The following is a 13,477-nucleotide window of genomic DNA, read 5'->3' as shown; positions in this document are numbered from 1 at the left end:
CCGTCCCTCTTCTTCACAAAGAAGAATCCTGCTGATGCTGGAGAGGTCGAGGGTTGGACATACCCCTGTTGCAGCACCTCTTTGATGTACTGTTCCATGGCCCACTCCTCCTCCTGAGAGAGGGGGTGGATCCTGCATTGAGGGGGCACCACTCCCTCCTTGAGTGTTATGGAGCAGTCCCAGTCCCTATGCTGCAGAAGCCGCGTGGCTTTGCTGGGGCTGAAGACCTGCTCCAGGTCCTGGTACTCGGAAGGAATAGGCACCCACCTATCAGCATCCGAGCTTTCTATTGAAGTAGCCTGGAGTGGTGTAGCCTTGTTGGGGAAGCACCTCCGATGGCAGGACTGTCAATCAATCAATCAAAATAAGCAATAAATAATTTTGATGGACAGTGTATACTATTCTCTCTCTCCCACTTTCAGAGCACCCAAGAATCATGCACCCAGCAGCTGAAATGGCAGATGTCGCAACGCAAACAACATGGCCCACACCTAGAATGTCTGCACTGAAACTAAGTTTTGACACTGAGTATTATCTCACTACTTTCAAGCACATTACACAAGCAACATGCTGACCAAAGTCAGAGTGGGCAATACACTTTGTCCTACTCCTAGAGGAAAAGGTGAGAGCTGCTTAGGTGGCCATGGAGATAGAGGAGGCTGGCAATTATATCAAAATAAAGGATGTGATCCTAAAGGAAATATGAAATTAATAAGGCAGTGCTTTAGGAGCAACATCATACATGAGAGTGAAACACTGAAAGAACTTTATACTCAACCCAAAGGGTTGTATAAGAAATGGATTATGCCAAAGGAAAAGACAATGGAGGAAATTAGAGATGCAATAATCCTAGAGCAAAAATGAGTATAGTAAAGACCAAATGAAGGAACTGGATTATTGAAAGTGGTCCAAGTTGCCAGCAAAAGATATAGAGATGGTGGAAGCATATTTGGCCGCAAGACAAAGTGAAGGCAGGTTTTACCTTGGCAACAGAACACATTTAGCACAACCCAATAAGTCTGAATTGCACATTGGCAGTGGTCCTATTTTTAGAGGAAGGCACATGGCAATGCATTCATATAGAGGCTACACACAAAATCACAGAATGCCTCAAACTATCTACGGGCACTAATCATTGAAGTTATATCCCCAATTTAAAAAACAGCATACAAGAACTTGATTGCATTGAAATCATCATACCGGTCAAAATAGGGTGAAAAACTTACAATGCACTAGTAGCCACAGGAGCAAGCCAGACAGTGATCACACTGCAGTGTCTCCCCACACAACAGCTTACATACACAGGAAATATAAAGGTCAAATGTTTCCATGGAGACAAGCAGGTTTACCTGATTGTCACTATGACAATCAAGGGCCAGAATTCCCTCATAAAAGCAGCTATTGAACAAAATGCAGCATATCCCATAATTTTAGGGCACGACATCCCAATATTGGTGGACCTATTAAATTCAGAGCAACATACCACCAAGGTATTGGTAATGACTAGGCAACTGGCCAGACAGAACCTGGCACCAGATAGTGCTGCAGAACTTTTAAAGGAATTGCCATATGCTGGGGAGTTTAAAGTGAGGAAAAGCAAAATAGGAAAAAAGGCAAGAAAAAGTTAAAGGGACTAAAATAACAGAGCAGCTACACAAACCCACAGGTGAAATTTTTATTTACTTGCCAACTTAGCTGAACTACAGAAGCAGGATAAGATGCTGAGGGTAAGCAGACCATAATAGTCAATTAATCCTTAAAAAAAACAATATTTTATATAGAATTAAAGACAGGGTGGAACAATTAGTGATGTCGAAGTGCCTTAGGGACTTAAGTCTTGAAACTGGGTCACTCAGACCCCTGGGCAAGCCACATAGACAATAAACAATGTAGCAAACAGGTTTTATTAGCTGAGGCAATACTAGACATGGTTTAATATTATAAAACATGCCCAGAGTGTCAGTTAGTAGCACCAGAAAAGAAGGTTGACATAGTGCCTTTGATTCATTTACCCATCATCGAGTACCATTTGCATGTATTGCAATGGATGTGGTTGGCCCCTTACCCAGGAGTAGGACAGGAAACCAATACATCCTAGACATCTATGACTATGCTACATGTTACCAAGAGGCATTCCCACTCAAGGAAGTTAAAAGAAGGCAAATTGTAAACCCATTCATACAACTCATCTCTAGAGTAGGAGTTCCCAGAAGAGTACTCATAGATCAGGGTACTAATTTCACCTCAAAACGGCTCACTGACTTTTTCAAACTGTTAGGCATACAGACCAGGATCCTCAGATGGACAGGCTCATTGAATGATTTAATAAAACACTGAAGGCCATGCTATGCAAGTATTTAGCAGACACGGGTACTAATTGGGACACTTGGCTTCCCTACCTTTTTTCATTTACAGAGAGTTGCCACAGTCATCACCCTTCAAGAAGATTAGGGAGAACAGTACTTCCTTTTGACAAGAGGAACAACACCACTACTGGCATTCGCCCACCTCACAATTGAATAACAGGAACAACTAAGCATTGTCATCTCAACACAACTATTCAAGGAACAACAAGGGTGCAGGAACATCATCCACAATGACCTACATCTGGTAGAGACAGAACCCATATGGCAGACATACTGCAGGGTCCTATCACATCTGGTTCCTGAGCTCAAAAAGGAAGTTGGGACAATGTTGGATACAGGGATCATCAAACTTTCTAAAAGTGAGTGGTTTAGCCCAGTGGTGTTGGTGTCTATATTCAACTACCATGGAGGCAGCAAAAACCAAGATGCTGATGGATTGTCACAGCATCTTTATGGTGACCTTGATAAAAAGATGTTCTTTCTCAGAAATAAAAAAGAAAAAGTTTATTCTTCACAAAAATGGATAATAATGGCATTACAGCTCAACAATGAAGTTGTCAAAGCAGTGTGTGACAAATACATGATTGTAAGTGACTATGGGAATTTTGAAACACCCATAATACTATTAAAATATCTGTTTATGCATCAACAATCCATACAATGCAGTTTAGAAGCAGAAAGGTTCCTGGGAGGTGTCATGGTATGGACCCTCCTCCCAAACATCTCCCCATGTGTGTGTGTGTGTTCATCTGTGTGGCCATGCCCCCATGTGTTTCACACCTGCTCCTCATTGTGTTGTTAATGTGTGCATATATACGTCCTTTGTATAAACGTGAACATTCAGTGTTTGATCCCGCGATAGCCTTAGAGCTATGTTGTCTTCTGTGTTTCAAAATAAATTTCGTTATATATATCATGGCTCCTCTTTTGCATCCTGCCAAGCCTCCCCACATTACAAAAACACTGACCATGCAAGGATGTCAGGGAAGAGGAGCAAGAAGATGAATAAGGGGAAGAAGGCACGTAATCCTTCCTCCCCAGCCCTTGTGGGGAAACCCCCCCCGCATATTCTTGGGAACTTTCCACACTTGTACAATAGGGGAAATTTTGGGAGGGCCCTAAGTGTAGTACGGGCTCAGACTCAGTGGAGTACTACAGACCCTTGACGGAGTACCGGAACAGGTATGAAGGTGACCAGTTTCCAGGGTCAGACTCCACGGGGTCCTACTATCCATATTGGGACTATCGGGAGGACTACGGGGAGTATGAGCAGAGTGAGGAGTGTCAGGACATCAGCCTCTGGTCATAAACGGAGGTCGACTGTTTGGAAAGTCCTGTGATGGGGGTAGAGGAGGCCCTCCATTAGGATTCCCCTTTTGTGATGGACACATGGTCGGCAGATTCAGAGTGCAACAAGTCTCCAGCGCCCAAGGCACATCACACCAGAATCAGCAAGCTGCCCCACATAACTCACAAAGAGGAGGTGCTGTCATCAATTGAGGACACTCCCTCACCTGGGGCACACAGCCTCAGAGCTCGTGTGCCTGCACGCAAGCCTCAAGGAGGCAAGAAGGAGACATCACCAGTGCCTGCCCCAGAGACAGGCAAAACCACTGGTGCACTTCCTAAGGTGTGTGCCCCAAAGCCAGAGAAGCCACCGCCACCCAACTTGGCAAAGGGTGAACCCCCACAGCAGACTCAGACTTCGACCCAGCCGATGACTAGGGGACAGGCTGGGGCTCCTGCCAGCTTCCACAGACTTATTCATAACCTGTTGTTTAATTATGTTCATGTAAATGTCCCAGTCACTGTGCCAGTCCTAGTCACATTTACTGTGTCCATCACTTTGTCTCCCTTTATATCTGCACCTGTGCCCGTCAGTATGTCCGTCCCTGTGTTTGTTATTGTTCTGGTTCATGTCCTTCCCCCCGCTGTTCTGCTCACGCTGGCCCTTGTTGGGTCGCTTGGTCCTCCTGCCTCACCATTTGGCATGGGTTTTGGGGCCGTAGCCCAATAGGCTGGTGCGCCAGAAGTCGTGCAGTTGGGGAGGGGCTCTGTCACAGTACAACCCCTCCTCCCAAATGTGTGTGTGTGTGTGTGTATGTGTTCGTCTGTGTGGCCATGTCCTCATTTGTTCACACTTGCTCCTCGTTGTATTGTTAATGTGTGCATATATAAGTCCTTTGTGTAAACGTGAACATTGTCAGTGTTGATCCCGTGATAGCCTTAGAGCTATGTTGTCTTCTGTGTTTTAAAATAACCGTCATTATATGTATCATGGCTCCTCTTTTGCATCCTGCCAAGCCTCTCCGCATTACAGGAGGGTCAGGAGTGGTCCCATATTTCTCTGAAATTAACCTAAAAAGAAAAAATGTCAGATCCAGCCATGCGAGTAGTTAGAACTGGATATTCAAGAATGTATGAACAGAATTAGCAGAATTACCTTGTTGTTAAGTGAATGGAATCAATTAAAATCATGTATTGGAATTCTATATAGGAGATGACAAGAGTGAGACCAGGATATTTCACTTGTTATTAATAGTATGACCCTGTATAGGCTGGAAGACCATAACTTAGGGTTTGAGTTTAACAGTGGTAAAAATGAATGAAGGAATGCAAACCAGACAACAAGGTTGATGGCAAAGGTCAAGTGTATATATAGGTTTGGGTGTTCAAATACAAGAAACCGGTACAATAGCATCATTAGTGGCCCAGGCCAACGCAACAAACAAAACCACACTAGAGATAAAAAGACAACTGACTAAGCTAACAAAAGGAAACATACAATGACTACACTGACTACACTGGATTAAAAAGAAATAAACCCACACCCAAACAAAACGGCAGGCATTCCCCACCACCAATGTGTAACTACATACGGTCATCCCACTAGCAATGCCAATTTCTTCTCCAATGAGCCCCTAAGCTGAGCCCTTCTTCTCAGAGAGACACACAGGTGGATATAACACTAGAGAAGCTGTGCCTAATAACATTTAAATTTACATGATATTGGACTCATGGGTATAGAATGCACCTTATAAGCGCCATAATCTTCTGGGCATAGATGCCCCTAAATGTAGTGGAGTGAGTCAAAACTTGTGAGAGGCTTACAATGAAAAGGCAGCACTTTAGTGAATATTGGAGCCTCCAGACCTGTAGATCTTTTATGTATAGGCTTTCTGTGTATTGAACCTGATTGAAGCTCATCCAAGGATATTCTTGTTTAAACTGATGTTTTCACCAAGTATGCAGCAGCTGAGCAAGAACACAGAGCCAGTCACTGCCCAAACAATACCTGTTAGACAAACTGAAACACAAGAAGTTCCATTATCGCAAGTCAGGAAATTTCCACATTTCAGTTGTTCATTGATTATCCCAAAATCTTTTTTCAGCAGTTGTCATTTTTGTGTGTAGTTCTGAGCACCCAGAAAATGTCTATAACATGTCCTTAGAGCATTCAGAATTAGTGTACAGTTATACCCCGAACATTTGCGCTTCTGAATCTGCCGCTTTACGAATTCGTGTATTTTTTCTTTGGAACCTAACACTTAAAATTCGCAGTTTATCGCGTCTCACGACCTTGTTCATTGTATCAAGTGTATCATGTAGCATGTTAGCTTTGTGTGTGTATTTTATTTGCATTTTCTGCAAACCCTAAGATGCCTCCCAAACGCCCTGCTCCTTCTAAGGCTTCTGGCAGGGAAGTTAAGAGGCCGAAGGCTACTATGACACTCCAGAAGAAGGTGAAATTGTTGAATATGCTTTGAAAAGAAGAACTTCATGGCTGTAGCCCACCAGTATGGCATCAATGAAAGTATGGTATGCTACATCCAGAAGAACTAATTGGCTATTAGGCGTACCGTTTCATCAAGTTTCTGTGAAACTGCTAAAAATGTATCCAACGTTAGGAATAAATACATCGTTAGGATGGAATCGGCATTGGCATTGTGGATCAACGATTGCAGGAAAAAATACATCCCCTTAGATGCCAACATTATCAGAGAAAAGGCACACAATCTGTACCAGCAGTTTTCAACAGAAGAAGGCACAGAACCACAACCAGGAACATCAAGGGACACTGAAGATTTTGTTGCCAGTAGGGGATGGTTCGACCATTTTCAAAAACGGTTTATCTTAAGGTCGGCATTGTTGTATGGTGAGGCAGCATCTGCTGACACAGAGGCAGCAGAGAAGTACTCCGACACGTTGAGGACCATTGTCCAGGAGAAAGGGTACAAGCCCAAACAAGTATTCAATATGGACGAGACTGGCTTGTTCTGGAAGAAAATGCCGTCTAGAACGTATCTTATGAAGGACGAAGCCAAAGCCAAGGGCTTCTCCCCCGATGAAATTCAGCATGCAGCTGTCGACAAGGCCATAAGACTGGCTAAATTACTTGCTGGCGAAGGTTTTGACGACATTACAGAGGAAGAAGTAAATACCCTCATCAAACCTCTGACAGATGCCGATCTGAAGGAGTTGATGAAGTTTGCCAGCAAAGAGGATGTGGATGCAGAAATGGAGACAGAGGCAGAGGAAGAACAGGGCCTGACACTGGAATGTTTGTCCGGGATCTTGAGGACAGCAAGGAATGTGTAAACGATGGTTGAGTAATGGGATCCTCACATGATTCGGGTATTAAAATTTAACAATGGCTTCGATGCACTGCTCCAGCCATATAAAAATCTCCTAGACACCCTAAAGAAAGAACAGCAGCAACTTCCGATAACAATGTTCCTCACAAGGGCCAAAAAAAAGCCAGAAAGAAACCGCACCAGAAGATACGGCTCCTGTAGTAGAGCCAGAAGATGAGCCAGAAGAATAATCTACTTTCACCTGTACAATTCTAAACGGTGATGTAAATTATAACATCAATTTTTAAATGAACTTGAAGTGTTTTGAGAACATATTTAGGGTTTAACATATGAAGATAGGTCTTTATAGGCCTTTGTTAGTTGATTGTCCAAAATTCCCATGTTTTCAAAATTTGTGGGGGGTCTAGGAACCGCGAATTTCAAGGTATCACTGTAATTGATTGATATGCAAAGAGACATGCTTACATTCAGCAGGGTAGTATGTACCACAGTATAGAAAACTACATGTGGATGTAAATTTATAGGTGGTGTCATGGCACAGCCCCCTCCTCCTCGACTCCTCCCCATGTCTGTGTGCTGGTGTTTGTGTGTGTGTGTCATGCCCCTCCCTTGTTAGTTGCATGTTACACCTGTCCCTTCTTAGTCATCATTAATGTGTATATTTAAGTCCTTGAATATTAATCTGTCCTTGTTGGTGTTTGACCCCATACATGCTGTTAGTAGACGTTCTATTGTTGTGACAGTTTCTGTCTAACCCACTAACCATTCCCCACCCAGATGTAGATCGCCCTCACCTGAGTACTGATAGGCAACACTTGTTTCTCATTCCAGTTTTCTTTATAAACTCCTGGTTTCCCTATCCAACTTGTGAAATATTGTATTAATCTTACACACACTGTTACGACCCTCTGCTTATATGTATTTTATTGACGGTTGTCTTGTCATGTTTCCATCACTGCGCCAAGTGCTGACGATTGACGGTGATTGCAACATCTGACCTAATTGGTTATCCTACCTTACTCAACCTCACATATAGCCGTTCGAGAAGAAGAGCCTGTATCCCTACCTTCGCATAGTTGGCATTGTGTCTATTTTGTAACTTTGTTACTGAATGGTTTTTGGGGGTTGTGAGTATGCGAGGGTTTAGTGTTTAGTTTGGTTATGTCTGTACAGAGTATGTTGGTTGTAGAGATGTAGGAAGATGATGCCATTTATTTTTGGTATTTTATTTATTTTCTGTTTTGGTTTAGCAAGGTAGGGCACATTTTTGCTGATCCTTTATGTTAGTTCTTTTTCTTGTTAGGCAAGTTATTTCATCTGTTTTCATTCCAGATTTGTTTGTTTGTTATTTTGGCACTGTCATTTCCCAAAGTATACCCCTCGATGAGTAAACACCACATTTACTTTATTATATCCTTTTCCCCATCTCTCCTTTTTCTGTTACGGTCTGGAGACTAGACCAGGTCTTAACAGAATTGGGGGCTGATCCTGTGCTTGGGGTGTGTGTTTGGTTGCCGGTTTTGGCTTTTCTTTTGTGTGTGAGGGTATTGGTTTAATGGTGTTGGTTGCTGGTTTCTGTGGATTTTGCTGGTTTTCATTTGTTATGGCTTCTGGGTTTGATTTGGAACAATTTACGCTGTTCCCTACACCGGAACAGTTTGATGCATGTCAGAAGGATGATTTGTTACTGATAGCAGATTTCTTCGTCATAGTGGTGCCTCGTAGTGAGGCCAAGCAGATAGTCAAGGCCACACTGTATGATGAACTTGTCCAACGGCAGATTCTTTCAGAGACTGAAGGGAAGCTTGGTGTTGTTCACCTGCCTATGTCTCCAGTCCCAGTGGAAGCTGAGGCTGAAGTCAAAGGTTCAGTGTGCATAGATCCCACTACTCCCTCTCTGCCTCATGTGGATCCAATGCTGGATCTACATATGAAAGAGCTGGAATTGGAACTGAATACACAGAAGGTTCATGCTCTTGAATTCAAAACGCACTGAGACATTAGAGTGAGGAAACTAGAACTAGAGCTGAGACAGGCCCATTCTGTTCCTACTCCTCCTGCTGACTCTCATCCGGTGCCTACTCCGCGCAAGGCACGTGCCCTTTCCCCTGTCCCTTTGGCTTTGACTCTGTCGATTTGTACAGATTATTGATTTTGATGTTGGCAAAAATTTGGCATTGGCATTTTCCCATGATCGAACATATTGTGACCACAGCACAGTGTCCAAAAGAAGTTTGGTCATTAATGTTTCACTGTAAGCTAGTGGGAAGAGCACAGGAGGTGTGTTCTGCTCTGACGTTAGAGCAGAGTTTGGATTACGACACAGCAAAGGTTCTGTGTGCATATGAGCTGGTGCCGGTTGATGATCTGGTTGATGCTTCATTTAAACCTTTTGTATTGGATGAGACAGTGTCACTATTGCTGTTGGATGCAAATCAATACCATGTTCACATACTGAGGGATACTGGTGCAGCCCAGTCGTTCATTTTAGACACTGTACTTCCTTTGTCTGAAAATACCAGATGCGATTCTGATGTGTTAGTTCAAGGTATAGATTTGCATGTATTGAAAGCACCTTTCCATACCTTCTATTTACGCTCCCAATTAGTAACTGGCGTGGTTAAAGTTGCGGTGCGCACTCAATTACCTATTAAGGGCAAATCATTTATTCTTGGGAACGACTTAGTCAGTGATAGGAAGTGGTCGTTACATGAGATCATGTCAGTGCCAGAAGAGAGTACTTCTGACACATTAATTCATGCGTTTCCTGTGGTATTCAAATCTTGTGTGATGACCAGGGCACAAGAACAGAAATACGCAGATGTCGAGGATCTGTCAGAGACCTTTATGTGCATCGATCCGGATAAAAAAAAACCTGCGGCTGACCCTTTGCAAGACCCCTCTGCCAATACTCATTTAATTGATTAGACTTTGTCGAGTCAGTGCGTTGTCTCCATGTTTAGCCAACACCATTAATAAAGAGAGGTTATCTACGCATTCGACGAGCCTATTACTTAGACAACAGTGTTTTGATGCATAAATGGACTCCTCCAGATTCTGATACAGATCGTGAGTGGAGAACCATATACCAAGTAGTAGTACCAAAGCCCCACAGGATACACATTTTGACCCTCACACACGACCATTTCTTATCCAGAAACCTTGGTATCAGGAAAACATATCAGCGTGTTTTGCAACAATTCTTCTGGCCAATGGTAAAACGGGATGTGGTCCAATTTTGTCGTTCATGTCGTACTTGTCAAGTCGCAGGAAAACTGAATCAGGTTATCCAAGTGGCTCCACTGAAACCCATTCCAGTAATTTGTGAGCCCTTTGAACAGATTATTATTGACTGTATAGGTCCACTCCCTAAAACGAATACCAGGAAGGCAGTGGGACCAGATGGTATCTGCGGGAGAGTCCTCAAAGCCTGAACAGACCAGCTAGCCCCGGTATTCACCAACATCTTCAATCTCTCCCTGACGCTCGGTATCAACCCATCCAGCTTCAAGCGTTCCACCATCATCCCCGTCCCAAAGAAACCTCGACCCTCCGGCCTCAATGACTACCGCCCTGTAGCCCTCACATCAGTTGTGATGAAGTGCTTTGAAAAGCCAGTCAGAGATTTCATCACATCTTCACTGCCAGCCTCCATGGACCCACTGCAGTTTGCATACCGCCACAACCGCTCTAATGATGATGCAATTGCACATCTGCTCCACACCACACTGACCCACCTGGACAAAGGGAGGGGTAATTATGTTAAAATGCTGTTTGTAGACTACAGTTCAGCATTTAACACCATCATCCCCTCCCTACTCATTACTAAGTTGGAGGATCTAGGACTGCATACAACCCTGTGCGACTGGATCTCCATCTTCCTAACAGACAGACCACAATCAGTACGGGTGGGCAACTGTGTCTCACCCACCCTCACCCTCAGCACTGGAGCTCCTCAGGGTTGTGTCCTAAGCCCCCTGCTCTACTCAATGTACACCTATGACTGCACAGCCACTTCCAGCTCCACCATCATTGTCAAGTTTGCTGATGATACCATCGTCATGGGCCTGATCTCAGACAACAATGAGAGGGCCTACCTGGAGGAGATTAAACACCTGGAAAACTGGTGCCAGGAAAATAATCTCCTCCTAAACATCAGCAAGACAAAGGAGCTGATCGTGGATTGCAGCAAGAAGCAGGAGCGGTACTACCAACCTGTGAGGATCAATGGAACCACGGTGGAGAGAGTAGATAGTTTCTAGTACCTTGGTGTTCACATCTCGCAGGACCTGTCCTGGTCCCGCCACACCAACTCCCTGGCAAAGAAGGCTCGTCAGCGTGTTTACCACCTCAGACACCTAAGAGACTTCAGACTGCCCTCCAAGGTACTGCGGAACTTCTACACCTGCAATATCGAGAGCATCCTCACGGGGAACATCACAGTCTGGTTTGGGAACAGAACCAAGCAGGACAGACAAGCACTCCAAAGGGTGGTGCGTTCAGCAGAGCGCATCACTCATACGGAACTTCCTGACCTGCAGAGCATCTATTACAAGCGGTGCCAGCCAAAGGCCAGGAGGATTGTGAAGGACCCCACCCATCCCAACAATAGGCTCTTCTCTCTGTTGAGGTCAGGGAAGCATCATTTCCTGATGACCAAGACAGAGAGACTGAAGAGGAGCTTATTCCCACAGGCAATTCGGGCCCTGAATCAGGGAAACTGATCAACTGTGGGGACCACCACCATTATGTAACTGTAAATATTCAATTGTAAGCTGGAACTGTACATTATGTACATACATTTATGCATATCCATATATACATTGTACATTGTGCATATAGACATATTATACATATATTGTACATACATTATTAATATATTTTGTATATATATAGATATATATTTCCCTATACACCCCTCTTTGTTTTCCTCAGTTTGGACAGAGCACTCTCAAACCATTTCACTGCAAGTTATACTGTGTATGACTACGTATGTGACAAATAAACCAAACTTGAAACTTGAAACTTGAAAGCAGGTCATGTATATTTATTGACCTTTATGTTGTGCTGCCACGCAGTTTCCTGAAGCTGTTCCTCTTTGCTCTATTAAGGCCCCAGCCATAGTAAATGCTTTGATTAAATTTTTTACTACTTTTGGTCTGCCTTAATATGTTCAGTCTGACCAAGGAACAAATTTTATGTCTAGACATCTTCATTGAGCTATGCACCAGGTGCAGGTAAAACATCTTGTATCTAGTGCTTACCATCCCAAATCCTAAGGTGCTTTAGAAAAGTTTCACCAAGACCATTTTGAGAACGTTTTGTCTGTCACACAGGAAGGACTGGGACATGGGCCTCCCCCTCCTTCTGTTTGCTATTCGTACTACTCCTCAGGAGTCACTCGGATTTAGTGCAGCCAAGTTAGTGTTCGGACACACCGTCCGAGGACCGTTAAAGATATTGCAGGAGCAGATGTTGTCTCCAGATCCTTCTCCCTCCTCCCCAACTAACATACTTGATTATGTTAGTGAGTTCTGTGAGTGTTTACACTCCCTTTGTGATCTAGCACATAAAACCATAAACAAGTCCCAGTGTACTATGAAGGTATGGTTTGCAAGCTGTTTAGAGATCCTTCCAGGAAGGAGACAAAGTGTTACCTTTATTGCCTTTGCCAGGTCCTGCCCTTCATGCTAAATTCATAAATTAAAATCATAAGAAAAAGTTGCGTGTCTGTCACATTAACATGCTCAAACACTATGTCTCATGTGACACTTCCACAAATGATGGTAGTAGATGTGCACCTGTTCCTTCCTTAGTCATAGCCCCAATCCCTGCCTCTTTATCCGAGCAGTCCTCTGATGTTGATGGTTTAAATTTGCTTGACAATTTTTGTCCTTCTGCTCGTCTACCCAATTCCGAATCCCTTAATGATCTCCCCTCTAAAATAGGACATCTTCCTGAGTCATCTCGACTTGATGTTATACAGTTCTTCCACCAACACTTGTTGTTGTTTTCAGATACTCCCTCTCACACTACGGTTCTTTGGCACGATGTGGACATTGGTGATAGCCACCCAGTGAAACAAAATTCTTATTGTGTGAACCCAGCCAAACGTGCACTTATGAAAAAGGAAGTTGAATGCCTCCTTAAAAATGGTCTTGCTACTCCTAACGTTAGCCTTTCGTGTTTGCCTTGTTTGTTGGTACCTAAACCTGAAAGCACCTTTCATTTTTACTGATTGACGAAGTCCGATTCCTTCCCTCTTCCTAGGATAGAGGACTCTGTAGATCGTGTGGGTAACACCCAATTTGTAACCAAACTTGACATCTTAAAGGGGATATTGGCAAGTTCCGTTAATGGAGAGAGCCTCTGAAATTTCTGGCTTTGCTACCCCTGACATGCTCCTACAATATCAGGTCATGCCTTTTGGTTTAAAAAACACCCCAGCGACGTTTCAACGCCTTATGAACAGAGTATTAGCTGGCATTGAAGGGTGCGATGCCTATTTAGACGATG

Source organism: Electrophorus electricus, chromosome 16 (genome assembly GCF_041902795.1).
Source record: "Electrophorus electricus isolate QZ-2024a chromosome 16, ASM4190279v1, whole genome shotgun sequence".
NCBI lineage: Eukaryota > Metazoa > Chordata > Actinopteri > Gymnotiformes > Gymnotidae > Electrophorus > Electrophorus electricus.
This window is presented reverse-complemented; position numbering follows the sequence as displayed.